Here is a 13635-nt window from a genome sequence, read left to right on the forward strand (position 1 = left end):
GTTTCTTCTACAGTGCCTGCCCTGACTTTGCTCTGTGACAGAAGTATAAGATAAAACGAACCTTTGCTCCTCAAGTTACTTTGGTCCTGATGTTATTGCAACAACAAAAAGTGACTACAAATTAAAATAAAAAGTGTGTACTGGCATGCACAGTACACTTTTAGCATTTCAACAAGTTAATTGAAAGTGGATTCACATCAGAATTATTGTAATTGAGATTGAAAAATCCTAAAAAGGAAATGTCTTAGTTACAGCTTTATTGCTGTGAAGAGACTCCATGACCATGACAACTCTTATAAAGAAAAACGTTTAATTGGGGCTGGATTGCAGCATCAGAGATTTGGGGGATTTTAACCATGGCAGGAAACATAGTGGCATGCAAGCAGGCATGATGCTAGAGAGGTTCTGAAAGTGGTACATCTTGATCCACAGAAACAGAGGGAAAAATGACACACTAGCAGAACTTGAGCATTGGAGACATTAAAATTCAACCCCAGAATGACGAACTTTCTCCAACAATGTCTTATCTACTCCACCAAGCTCACACCTTCTGATAGTGCCACTCCATATGGGCTAAGCAATCAACATATGAGTTTGCGGTGGCCATTCTTATTCAAACTATGACAGAAAGATTAAGATTTTTGACTTTTTTGGATTTTTAATATCTTAAACATAACATCAGAAGCATATTTGTCTCATCAAAAAATGGAAAAATTTAATATTTGTTGAACTAAAAAGCTTATGTAATGATAATAAAATATATACTATTTAAAAATTCTTACTAAATAAAATATTTTTACACTGCCTTTCTTATAAGAGCTCAACATCCAAAATTGCTGAGTAAATAAACTCAATCATAACCATAAGCAATAGCTCTTGCTCCTTCTTGCTCTCTTGCTATCATGTTCTCTCTTCCCCCTTTTCCCTTCTCTCCCCATTCCCTTCTCCCCTTCTCTCCACATCCTTATAGCCAGCCCCTATTCTTCTATTTCTCTACTTCTCTCTTTCTCTGTCTGCCCTCTTACCCTCTTAGCTCCCTTCTCCATGCCCTGAATAGATTCTATTCTATACTTAAAAGACACACACACACACACACACACACACACACACACACACACACAAAAGCAGTAGTCAATAATGTTTAAAAGTACGCCAATCTGTAACAAAAAAATAAAAACACGAAATTTGTAGTTAAATAAATGGAACCAGAAAAATCATCCTCAGTAAGAGAATCCAGACCCAGAAAGAAAAATACCATGGTCAGTGTGTGGTAGCTGCTAAGTCTCCTATAAACCTGCAGCAATTAATATAACTGCAGAAGTTAGCTATAGACTAAGGGAATAGTGGAGAGAGAATGAGCTCCCTTGGAAGCAGGAATGAAACCTATTGTTATAGAGAGATGGGATGCAGTAGTACTGGAGGATAATACAGAATGATAAAGAAGATAGTAAGGGAGCAAGTATGGGGAGAGACATCTAAAACTAGGAATCATTTGTTGGGTGTTATATGGGAATCTAAACAGTACATGGTTCATATACATATGGAATCGCCACATAATGGGGAGACAAAGTCAAAACTAGGCATGTCCTAACTACAAATCTAGGGAATGTGATGCATCTAATCAAGGTGTTAGCCATATGGGCCTCATGGAAGCCCTACCATCCTGCCCAGTTTAGATTACAGCTCTGAAAAAATGGTGGTAAAGTCCTATTGAAAATATAACATCTCAGCAACTCATTCAACATGAAGAGGTTATTCTGGTTCCAACAGAGACCCCTTACTAGTGTTCTTGTAACTGGAAGGTACTTACTTTGTATAGTACCAAAATAAAAAGGTAAATATAAACCCAGCTAAGCTTCAATATATAATGATGACCTGCTTGCAAGGTATACTAATGCAAAGGTGACACAAAGCTATAAGTACTAAATCAATATTTGATTGAATTTAAAACCCACTCTATGAGATGGAACCCATCCCTGATTCTGATATAGAGGCTAAGTGCCTGAGTTGCAATAGACCAGTGACTTGAGTGAAAACCAAAAACTACCGTCATATGAAAGAAACATAGTAATAAAAGGACTCCTAATGGCATCCTACTATATTCATAGTATAGTATATACTCTATACATGTCTTGCTCAGTGATCATCAGAGAAAACTCCTCTGAGAAACCTAACTGACGCCTTTTTGAAGGAAAAACCATTTTGTTGAATTTTTCCATTTACTATGAGAGCTGAGTTTCAGGTTTTAAGTCTGTTTCCTCAAGCCTGACCTGTACCAACCCATGCATGACCTTGCCTTGTTTTTGAGAGCACCATGATCCTCCCAAGTCAGTAACCATTGACTACTAATGATTTTACTTCACCTTATAAAAGAACTCTGAGAAATGGACTCAGCATCTCTCTCTCTCTCTCTCTCTCTCTCTCTCTCTCTCTCTCTCTCTCTCTCTCTCTCTTTCTCTCTCTCTCATCTTTGGAGGCAGTAACTGGCCAGCTTTTTGGTATACCCAGCAAAAATCAAGTTTGTTTCAAATATGCCTCAAAAATTGTGGTAGATGTCTCATTTTCACCCAGTGGAATTATCATTTTCTTGATACCCAGGTAAGGTCAAACCACCCACACAAATGACGAAGTTGAACCTTTATTCTAGGACTCTGGAACTGAAAGATCAACTAAGGATGTACACACTTTGAGACATTCTAAGATTTCTTCTAAGCATTTGTTCAGTTTTACAGACTATCATAGTGAACTGCCATGCTGAGGAAAATGGCAAGCATCTATGGAGGCCTTTCACTATAACCTACCTAATAAGTAAGGAATATTTGTTCCCCCAAGAAAGAATATAAAACTTTGTTATTCCAGAAAATCCCTACAGTTTAGTCAGAGAACAATCCTCCTTGCTTGATCAAATATGTGTCACCACCACCCACCAACATTGTACAACTAATATCTGGTGCTCTGTAAATTTGAATCAAGAAACACTCCACTAGTTCAGAAGCCAGGGAAAGGACCAAGTTTCACATCATATATCTCCTTGAAGCAGGCATACTTTAATCCTTATCAGTCAGTCTGGGACACCCCTTTGCTGCATATCTAAAAGTCTGGACTTCAAGGTAATAGACCAATAAAAGACATGAGGAAAGTGAACAACAAGGAAAAACCAGTCACTTATCCGTTACAGATTCCTACACTTTGCTCAATGTATTATCTCCTGAACATAATGTTTAAATTATATTGGACTTAAAGGATGATTCTCCTCCACTTCCTGTCAAAATTAGGTCACCCATCTTTGTATTTGAATGGAACAGTCCTGAACTGGGGATGCTGGAACAACTAGTCTAAATTAAACTGCCTCAAGGGAGCAAGAACTGTCCCGTTTCATCAATAAAACACTCAACTATGATTTAAGTTTCCTCTACCATATGTACCCTGAGATAACCTCACCTTAATATATGGATGATCTATTATTGGCTTCTAAAGATGAAGAGAACTGCTTAGAGCCACTTGAGCCTTTTGGATACCCTAGCACTGTTAAGCTTTACCATTTGTAAAGAATGAATGCAACAAATTGGCTCATTCATGCCTACTCAGAATATGAGACAAGAGAATGGAAAATGATTGCTATTCCTGGTCCACATAGTGGCCACAGTGCAAATCCTAATCATAATCACCAAGAAACAAATTAAGGAGTTTCTGGAGGCTGTTGGATATTGCTGCCTTTTGGGTACCTAGATTTGCTGAATTTGTCAAACTTTGTACTTCGCTACAGCTGAAGGTAACAGCACATTGGAATGGACTATGGAACATGACTAGGCCTTTAGAAATATAAAAGATGGTCTTATGCAGGCCCTGCTTTAACCTTCCCTATTGGCTCCAAGTCCTTTCATCTTTATGGCCATGAAAGAAAGGGCATTGCCACAGAAGTTCCGACTCATACTCTGGGTCCCTGGAAAAGCAATAGCTTACATCTATCTGAGAGAGACTGGATCCTGTAGAATTTGGATGGATGTCTTTTGAAATGAACATTATAGCCACCACAATTCTTGCAAAAGAATCTGAAAAGCTCACATCAGGACAAATTCTAACTGTAGCAGCTTAACATGGTGTGGAAATCATGCTGATGGAAACTAAAAACTCATGAATGTCAAATCATTGTCTGACTCAGTACCTTCTTAGGTAAAAGCCTTCTTTTACCTAAGAACAGACTGAGCAATGATAAATCCTTTCCCATCTATGACTGTTTGAAGATTCTAGAAATAATTAAAGGTCCACAACCCAATGGCCAAACATTCATATTATCACCAGAGTTGCAGAACTCTGCATAGATGGTAGCAGCTTTGTTCAAGAAGAAAGCAGATATGAGGGGGCAGCAATAGTGTACAGGGAACAGAAAGACATTCACTTAGAGGACAGAAATGATTGCTTTGACACAGGCTTTAAAATGGACTGATTGAAGAAAAAAGTGAGTATCTATATAGGCAGTCAATATGCTTTTGCCACAGCTGCTGTTCACAGATAGATATATAAACAGAGTGGCTTGCCACAGAGGAAAAGATATTAAAAATAAATATGAAATTGTCCAGCTTCTGTAGGCTATCTGACTGGCAACTGAACTGGCGATGGTATACTGATGAGTACACCAAAAAGTCAAAAGTCACCAAACATAAAGTAACATGTAAATCAATTTACCAAAGGGACAGTTCTTGGGAAACCCAAGTCCCAGATCATCCAAGAAATATTTGATATTTCCAACACCCCATTCTGTCTTGAAAAAACGGTCCTGAGTACAAGCAAAATGAGATCACAAATATTTTTCCTGTGGGGCTCAGGAGAGCTCTGATGGAAGGTAAATTTTGCTGAGCAAAGAATCTATATGCCAAATTGGCTAACAGCCTTGTATGGCTCTATGCACCAGTCCCTAAGATTGTAGAAGTCATCTGCCCTAGCTACATAGACATGAAAAAATAAGTTCTGATAGCTTCAGACTAATGATTGATTTACACCCAGGTAAATACCAAGAAGAATGTTTCCTCCAGGACAGTGAAGGTAAGGTATTCTATGTGATGAATTTAGGGAATTTGCTTCACTGAAGCCATGACAAGCTTACGTGTCCATGAATAACTTTCCATTTTTATTGACACCATTATCGGCTTGGTAGACTCCTTTCCATCCAGAGAAGAAACAGTATAGGTGGTAAATAAGAAATTAATAATGAAAATTCTTCCCAGATTTGGGTTCTCTCTATCTCTTGGGTCATATAATAGCCCAACATTCATGGACACGTTATCTCAACTGCCCTGTATGGTTCTTAATGTCAATTTGAAACTTACTCACAGCACAGGAATGGTAGAAAGAAGTAATAGAGGAAGGAAAACAATATCAACAGACCAAACTCCACCAGAGCTCCCAATAACTAAACAACCAACCGTTGAGTGCACATTGAGGGGCCCATGACTCCAGCCACATATGTGTCAGAGGATGGCATTGTCCAAGATAATTGGGAGGAAAAAGCCTTTGGTCCTGTGAAGGCTTGCTTCCCCAGTGTAGGATGATGTTGGGGTATTGAGGTTGGAGTGAATGGTTGGGAATGGGAGCATCCTCATAGATGCATGGGGAAGGGGAAGGGAGGGGGAAAAGGATAAGATTTGAAATGTAAATACATCAAATATCCAAGAAAAAAAGTATTAACAAATAAAATAAAATTACATTATGACATTCCCAGTAAGACCACAAGGCCTCTTCCATATTTCCAGTCTGCTATTAAAAAAAATTCATAGAACTTTAAAGGAGATTTCAACAATATATATATATATATTCTTGAGACTGGTTTTAACTTGGTTGCCTTAAGCTCTTCTCAGGCCTGCTAGCCCCCATACTGAGAAAAGTTCTCTTGCCCACCAAATAATCTATGGGAAACAACTTCACCTCCCATGCTGGTGTGCTTTCAGATTACCCCCTCCAATCTCTGAGTCCTTAAAAGGATTCCAATTAACCTTAGATAAGATTTCCCCCCTCTTGTTCATGTTGCTTAACCTGTTGGCTATGACATTCCTGACCATCTGTAAGGGCTGGTTTTGTGTATTAATTTGATACAAGTTAGATTCATCAGATACAATGGAGGCCCACTTAAGGAAATATCTCCATGAAAGCCATCTTGAGGCATTTTCTCAATTAGTGATCAATAGAGGAAGGACCAACCCATGATGGATGGTGTCATTCCTGTTCTGGAGGTCCCAAGTTCTATAAGAAAGCAGACTGAGCAAGCCATGGAAAGCAAACCAATAAGCAGAATCCGTCCATAGCCTCTGCATCAGCTGCTTCCTCTAGGTTGCACCACTGTTTGATTTCCATGTTCTGACTTCCTCCAATTATGAATTATGACCTGGAAGTGTGAGACAAATAAATCCTTTCCTTCCCAAATTGCTTTTTTGGTTATGAAGTTTTGTCACAGTAGTTGAATCCCTGAAAATGACACCACTCATTCTAAACTAGAGACACCCTATTGGTCTGCCACTTCAAAATTACCCTGCTTGAACCTACATGAAAAGGACCCTAAATTTTGATTCTCAAAGAGCTTACTCTTAGATTTATTACCCAAACTTCAAGAAGGCATCTGAGGAGTCACTCATGAGGCAAAGAAGCTCAACACCCAGAGATGAAAAATAACTGAAAAGTGAACATTAAAAATCAAATTTTCTAAGGTTTGATTATTGAACATAGCTTTGGACATTGGATGGAATAATCTAACTGACTAATCACAATGTAATAAATAAAAACTTCAGCATAATGAAATAATCTCTAAAGGATTCTGGTAATTACATATGTGCTAAAATAAGAAGGAGAAGAGGAGATTTATTGGTCGTTACAATTGAACTTAACATACCCAGAAAAATACTGTCTGCAACCAATAGTGTAGTCTATAAACTCTGGCTGCATCTAGAATCAGAAAGTCAACAAGAAACTCCCTTCCATTTCAGAGGAGAGCCCCTTGTTCCCAGATGTTTAAGAAAAAAATATAAAATAGGAATTTCATATAAAAATTATACAAGGACCATGGGAATCAAAGTGGAACATGCCCCAACTAATGTTCTAAAAGTTTACTGATAATTTTGTTAATATTTTAAAGACAGTCCCCTATGAAGGATTCGACTGAGACAGATAAGATAAAGGGTGAATGAGAAACCTGCTTGATTCCATTTTAAAGTCCAGAGCCATATTGTTCAATTTACAGTAAGAGTTGGGTTTCTGTTTTTAAGTTTATGTTTTCAGGAACATGACCTGCCCCAATCCATGACCATGTCTTTTTTTTTAAAGGACCCTCATCCTCTCAAATCATTGGCCAGATAATGACGGTTTTCTTTTCCTTCCTTCCTTCCTTCCTTCCTTCCTTCCTTCCTTCCTTCCTTCCTTTCCTTCTTTCTTTCTGTTTTTGAGATTATTCTGTAGTTCCTAACCACCCTATTCTCTCATTTAGTATTACACAGCTCAAGATTTTAATCCTCAGAAAGATCCTCAAAAATGGACTCAACATTGCGCTCTCCCCAACCCCACTTAGTTGAGAGTAACTGGCCAGCTCTCTGGTACACACAATCAAAATCAAACTTGTTTCAAATTTGGCTCGAAACTGTGGTAGTGGTCATATTCGTACCTGGTGTATTAATACTTCCTATAGTAGGTGAAGTAGAGCTGGGTACATTGAAGGGAGGGCCCTCTGGATATGTTTCAGAGGGTAGAATCTTAACTTGATCAGCTGAGATGGATCAGGTGATTGCCATCTTGTATTTATGAAGAAAGTTGGAAAATATAATTGGGTGGTTATAGAATAGAGATGATAGATTTCCTAGGATGGATGAGGGAAGAAAAGAAGGAAGAGTGAGTACAGAGTTGATTCAGGGTGATAGTGTCTGGTTCCTTTGCCAAGACCGCTCCAAAATATGAGGTAGTAAAAGGACTATGGAGCTACAGAGCACCAAGAGAAGGGAAGAGGAGATAATATAGAGCTAATGTAAATAATTCTATTTGACCTTAGGTGAATGGGATCAAAGTCCCTTTTAGCCAGTTTCCTCACCTCATCTGAAAGGTATTTTTTCCACACTAATCAGGAACAAATGGAGTTTTGTAGGATGAAATGAATAAGGGTGAGTTCATATGGGATATTTTGTTTGGGCTTAGGGTGAAGTTCAGTAAGTGAAATCTTTACAAGAAAGGGTAAAATCATAGGTAAGAGGATAATAAGGAAAGGGTGATCAAGGAATCTGGGGAGCAGAGTGGGAAGGAATCACAAACCCATGCATGAGAGATTTGTGGTTGACTCTTTTTTCTCCTGCCTGTCTCTAGGTCACATTTTGATATGCCAGGATGTATTGGTCTAGAACGAGCATGTTCATGAAGGAAAACACATATCATCCTTAGCAGTTCATAGATACAGTGTTTTTAAATTTGGGAGTACTGTAGAAGTCAAGGAGTGCAGTTGATCCTGATGAATTTTTAAGCTGATCTGAGCTGGTGAGACAGAGAGGTTAATTACCACAAAACAGACTCAGTCCAGCTATTTTAGTTCTATGTCCCCCCAAAAAATTCATGATGGTGAGAAAATAGATGAATTGGATGGCCCATATCCATTAGTCCCCTCACTCATAGTGTTTTGGCAGCCTTGAAGGAATTGGTCTATTGGTATCTTCTTCAAGGCTGACAGAAATGTGATGAAGAAGAACCAATTAGAGTTCCATAGAAGAAGCTCCATCCCAGGGTTCAAAGATTCAGAAACAATCAGGAGATGATAATTATAGACCACTATGCAAAATATTAAAAGACAAAGTTACATAATGAAAACATTTACATTGAGATGAACATAAATCAATACGACATAAAGTTAAATTTAATTGTACAGTAGCCTAGTTCATGTATGAGAATCCTATAAAAGGTTAGGGTAACTGCAGTTCGCTCTTCATTTACATCAGACTCCTATATAAATATCAAGCATTTGGAAGTTTTAAAAATGAAGGCAGTTAAAGACAACATCCAAGGAATGAATCTGTACAGAATATGTAGAAGCAATATATATTGTTTTACCTATAATGGATTTTGTATATTCATTTTAAATATTAATAATACATGCTCTTATTTAATGTAGTTTAAGTAAAATAAAATTTATGATTAGAAACCATTTAATAAGTAAAATTCTTAAAAATTGAGACATTCTTTTAAATGACAATATCTCTTCTTTGAAAACATACTTAAATTTTTATATCTACCTTCCATGAGAAACTTTAATTATACATTTTTGTTTACCCAAAATAAATCTTTTTAATTTTCAAGTTGAAAAATGTTCTCCCAGAGGCAGTTTCTGCCTTGTCAAGTGTAAATGATTCACTTCACAATCTTTTCTAAAATTAGTTCTATTTTTAAAAAAAAGTTTAAAAATATCTACATTTTCACCCCATAAGCTCAAACAACAGATGAAAGATGAATACCTCCCATCGGGTCGAATCTGTAATCAATAATTTGTATCATACACTGAATTAACAAAGAAAATGAAAGCCAATTTCCGACTGCTTTTGTCAGCAAACAAATCTCTGGGTCAGTAACTAGTTACAGCACTAAGCAAATTTCTTAACATCATTCTTTTTAAAGAATAGATTGGTTGTTTAGACAAATAATTTGTAAAGCAAGCTAACCAAATTGAAGAGCTTTAGTAAATATTAACTTTTGGAATTTCTTAGAAAATAGCCACAAGCACCCCTGCAAAGAACTGTGTGTACCTTGTTGGTTTCACAGTGAGAGTGCAGACATTGTCCCTGGAGCACTGTATTTAGGTTAAATTCTCAAAGCAACAAACTGAGCCCAGTTGGAGAAATCAGGTAATAGGCTTACACACAAGGTTCCTCTGTTCATAGCATCCTCATATGTCTGCTGAAGAGACATTGAGGGTAGAATAATACATATTTGTCTCTCTGCAGTTTGTGACATTTAGGATGTATGTGTAGACACTTAGATCTTCCACTAGGCAAGAGAATTCATCTTACTGACATGTTATACATGGGGAGTAATTCATCTTTACATTAGGAGGAAATTTATTTTGGTTTGGCTATATGGCCAGAGCTGGTCAGGCCTACACAGTCAGAGGCAGAAGCAGTGGACTTCTGGCATGTGTTACTTCCTATCCGTTCTTGTCCTATAATATGGCTAGTAGGTAGCTTCATCTGTTGAGTTGGTGATCCATCCACGTGTACTTGTGCTCCAGTCAAAGGAACTACTTGAACCTGGGTGTTTTCTAGTGTGCAAACATGTTGTAAATTTAACTCATTTTACTTGAACATTCAATATTTTATAACCATTTTTAAAAATATACATTATTTTCAATATTATTTTACACTAAACAAATGTAAGTTTATTTTAAACTCGTTTTTATATACTTGTTTCAGGCTTAACTTGGACAATCAATACAGAATACTACATGGTGGGGGGATAACAGAAGACTATTTACTTGGTGGAAGATAAAAATTGTCCTCTCCCTCCAAGCTTGTCTCTGTAAATAAATTACATTGTACTTAGCATGACTAATCATTAACTTGTATATCTTAATTATCTTTAATGGTTTATAATTATTGTGTAACTCATTTATTGGATTCTGATTTGATACTTTATTCCTTTTAAGTTTGAACATTAAAAATTAATTCTTGATTTAAATATCCCTTCATAGTAAAATTTAAGCTCTAAATATAGTCCACAGAGAGACTGGAAACCTCATTTTCCTGGTCTATTATAATGAACTTTTACAAAATGTCAGCTTTTTATATGACTCACTTTCAAAACAAACCATCTTGCAAGTCTCGTGGTTCCTCCTTAGTCTAATAAAAGAGAGATACAATGATAAGCAGAGGGTTGAGTGGGTCAAGATTTTCTTTGGGTACTGCCTTAGTTGATGTATACTATCTCATCATATTAAACAGAATGGCAACAAAATCACATAACATGTCCCATCTTTAATGTTAGTAAAGATGATGCTGTGTCACATGGCTATCAATGGTAGCAGCCATTCATTCCAAGTGGACCTAGCTCAACAGCCAAAATAGTAACAAGTCTTATGGTACTCGAATATAAGCTCATCAGGCACATAGACTTTTTCCAAACAAGAGTTGAATGCAACTCACATACATAGCACGCAATATCAGATTAAGATTATCTATATATCCTTTTAAAATTTACAAATTCTAAACTACAGAAAGCTAAAGTTTCAAAGAGGGTAAACAGAGGCTGGAGAGATGGGTCAGCAGATAAGAGTACTGACTGTTCTTTAGAGATTTTGAGTTTAATTCCCAGCAACCACATGGTGGCTTACAATATCTGTAATGGGATCGGATGCCCTCTTCTGGTGTGTCTGAAGACAGCCACAGTGTACTCATAAGAAAAATTAAAGATAGTAAACAAAACCAAGGAAGGAAGAAGAGAAGAAGTTAGAGAGTTAAACACCTTGTCTTTTATATCCTTTATGGGAAATAATTTATTTCTTAGTTCAAGTACAATGTTTATTCCTGGGCTGTTCTGTTTTTCTCTCTTCTTTGCTGTCAGATTCAGGTGGCCAGACTAACCCAGTACAGATATTTTGAAGGAATTTGTTAAGCAAACAAAATATATTGATCTGGGAAAGATAGGACAAAATCTAACTCCAGAGCCAGTCTTCTCATTAGAGTAGAACAACATGAAATAATCTTTTAATTCATCTATATCCAAAAGATGTTTGACTCACTAAAGAATATTTAAGACTAAATGCAGTAGCATATGTATCCATGACAGTTTGTGCTTATCTGAAGATGAGAGATGACAATATGAAATGCTTTTTGCTCTTAGCTGTTATAGTACAAGCAGCACTGCCCAGTTTGGAACAGCAGAAACAAGGGTAGGCCAACAACGTAAGGCAAACAATCTCTGAGAAGATTCAAGTTTGTTGCCAGCAGAAATGATAGGCATTACAGCACTGGGAATGGTTATAAACCAGAACCTAGGGAAAGATGAAGTGAACTGTTTTATCAGGGAGGGAGTCTTGGACAATGTTATCATTCTATCTTATGTAGTTACTTAATCCAGCCTAGTTATTAGAAATCAAAATTTTAATTAAAAAAGTAAGATAATGATTTAGTAGTTGCTTTTCTTAGTTGTCTGCTTGAGTACATCTTGAATTAATGGAGTATTACCTTACACCCACTAAAATAGCTATTATTGGAAAAATAAAAGACAAATATTATAAAACACAAATGTTTATAGGAATGTCAGATGACAGAGAACTTATGAAAAAATGAGAGGAATATGGGAGATAAGTAAACACAGAAAACGGAACAATTCCAAAATTTCTTTAACATACTTCTGAATACTTATCATGAAGTAATTAAAATGGAATCCTAACAATTATTTTCTGAATCACAGCACTCTAACCACTACTTATAGTAGTAAAAGGAAGCAAACAAAATACTCTCCACAGACTTAGAAAGAACAATTTGCAAATTAATTTGGAATAACAAAAAACCCAGGGTGGCAAAAATTATTCTCAACAATAAAAGAACTTCTGGGAGGAAACACCATCCTTAAACTCCAGCTGTATTACAGAGTGATAGGATAAAAACTGCATAGTATTGATACAGAGACAGGAAGGTAGATCAATGGAATAGAATTGAAGACACAGACATGAATCCACATACTTATGGTCAATTGATTTTGAAAAAGGAGCTTAAAACCATACAATGGGTAAAAAGACAGCATATCCAACAAACGGTGATGGTTCATCTGGTGATCAGCAGGTAGAAAAATGCAATTTTATCCATTCTTATCACCTTGTACAAAGTTTAAGACCAAGTGGATCAAGGACTTCCACATAAAACCAGATACACTCAAACTAATAGAAGAGAAAGTGGGAAAGAGCCTCGAACACATGGGCACAGGGGAAATTTTTCCTGAATAGAACACCAATGACTTATGCTCTAAGATCAAGTATCAACAAATGGGACCTCATAAAATTTCAAAGTTTCTGTAAGGCAAAGGACACTATCAATAAGACAAAATGGCAACCAACATATTCGGAAAAAATCTTTACCAATCCTACATCCAAAATAGCTAATATTCAATACATACAAACAACTCAAGATTAGACTCCAAAGAATCAAATAACCCAAATTAAAAATTGGGATACAGAGCCAAACAAAGAATTCTCAACTGAAGAATATTAAAAGGCTCCGAAGCACCTAAAGAAATGTTCAGCATCCTTAGTGATCAGGGAAATGCAAATCAAAACAACCTCAAGATTCCACCTCACACCAGACAGCATGGCTAAGATAAAAAACTCAAGTGACAGAAGGTGCTGAAAAGGATGTGGACAAAGAGGAAACATTCCTCCATTGTTGGTGGGACAGCAAACTGGTAAAACCACTTTGGAAAACAGTCTGGTGGTTCCTCAGCAAATTGGAAGTATTTCTACCTGAGGACCCAGGTATACCACACTTTGGCATATACCAAAACGATGCTCAGGTGTATAACAAGGACACAGAATGTTCATAGCAGCATTATTTATAATACCCAGAAGCTGGAAACAACCCAGATGTCCTTCAAGAAATGAGTGGATGCAGAAAATGTGGAACATTTACACAA

Source organism: Rattus norvegicus, chromosome 14 (genome assembly GCF_021556685.1).
Source record: "Rattus norvegicus strain SHRSP/BbbUtx chromosome 14, alternate assembly SHRSP_T2T, whole genome shotgun sequence".
NCBI classification, from domain to species: Eukaryota; Metazoa; Chordata; class Mammalia; order Rodentia; family Muridae; genus Rattus; species Rattus norvegicus.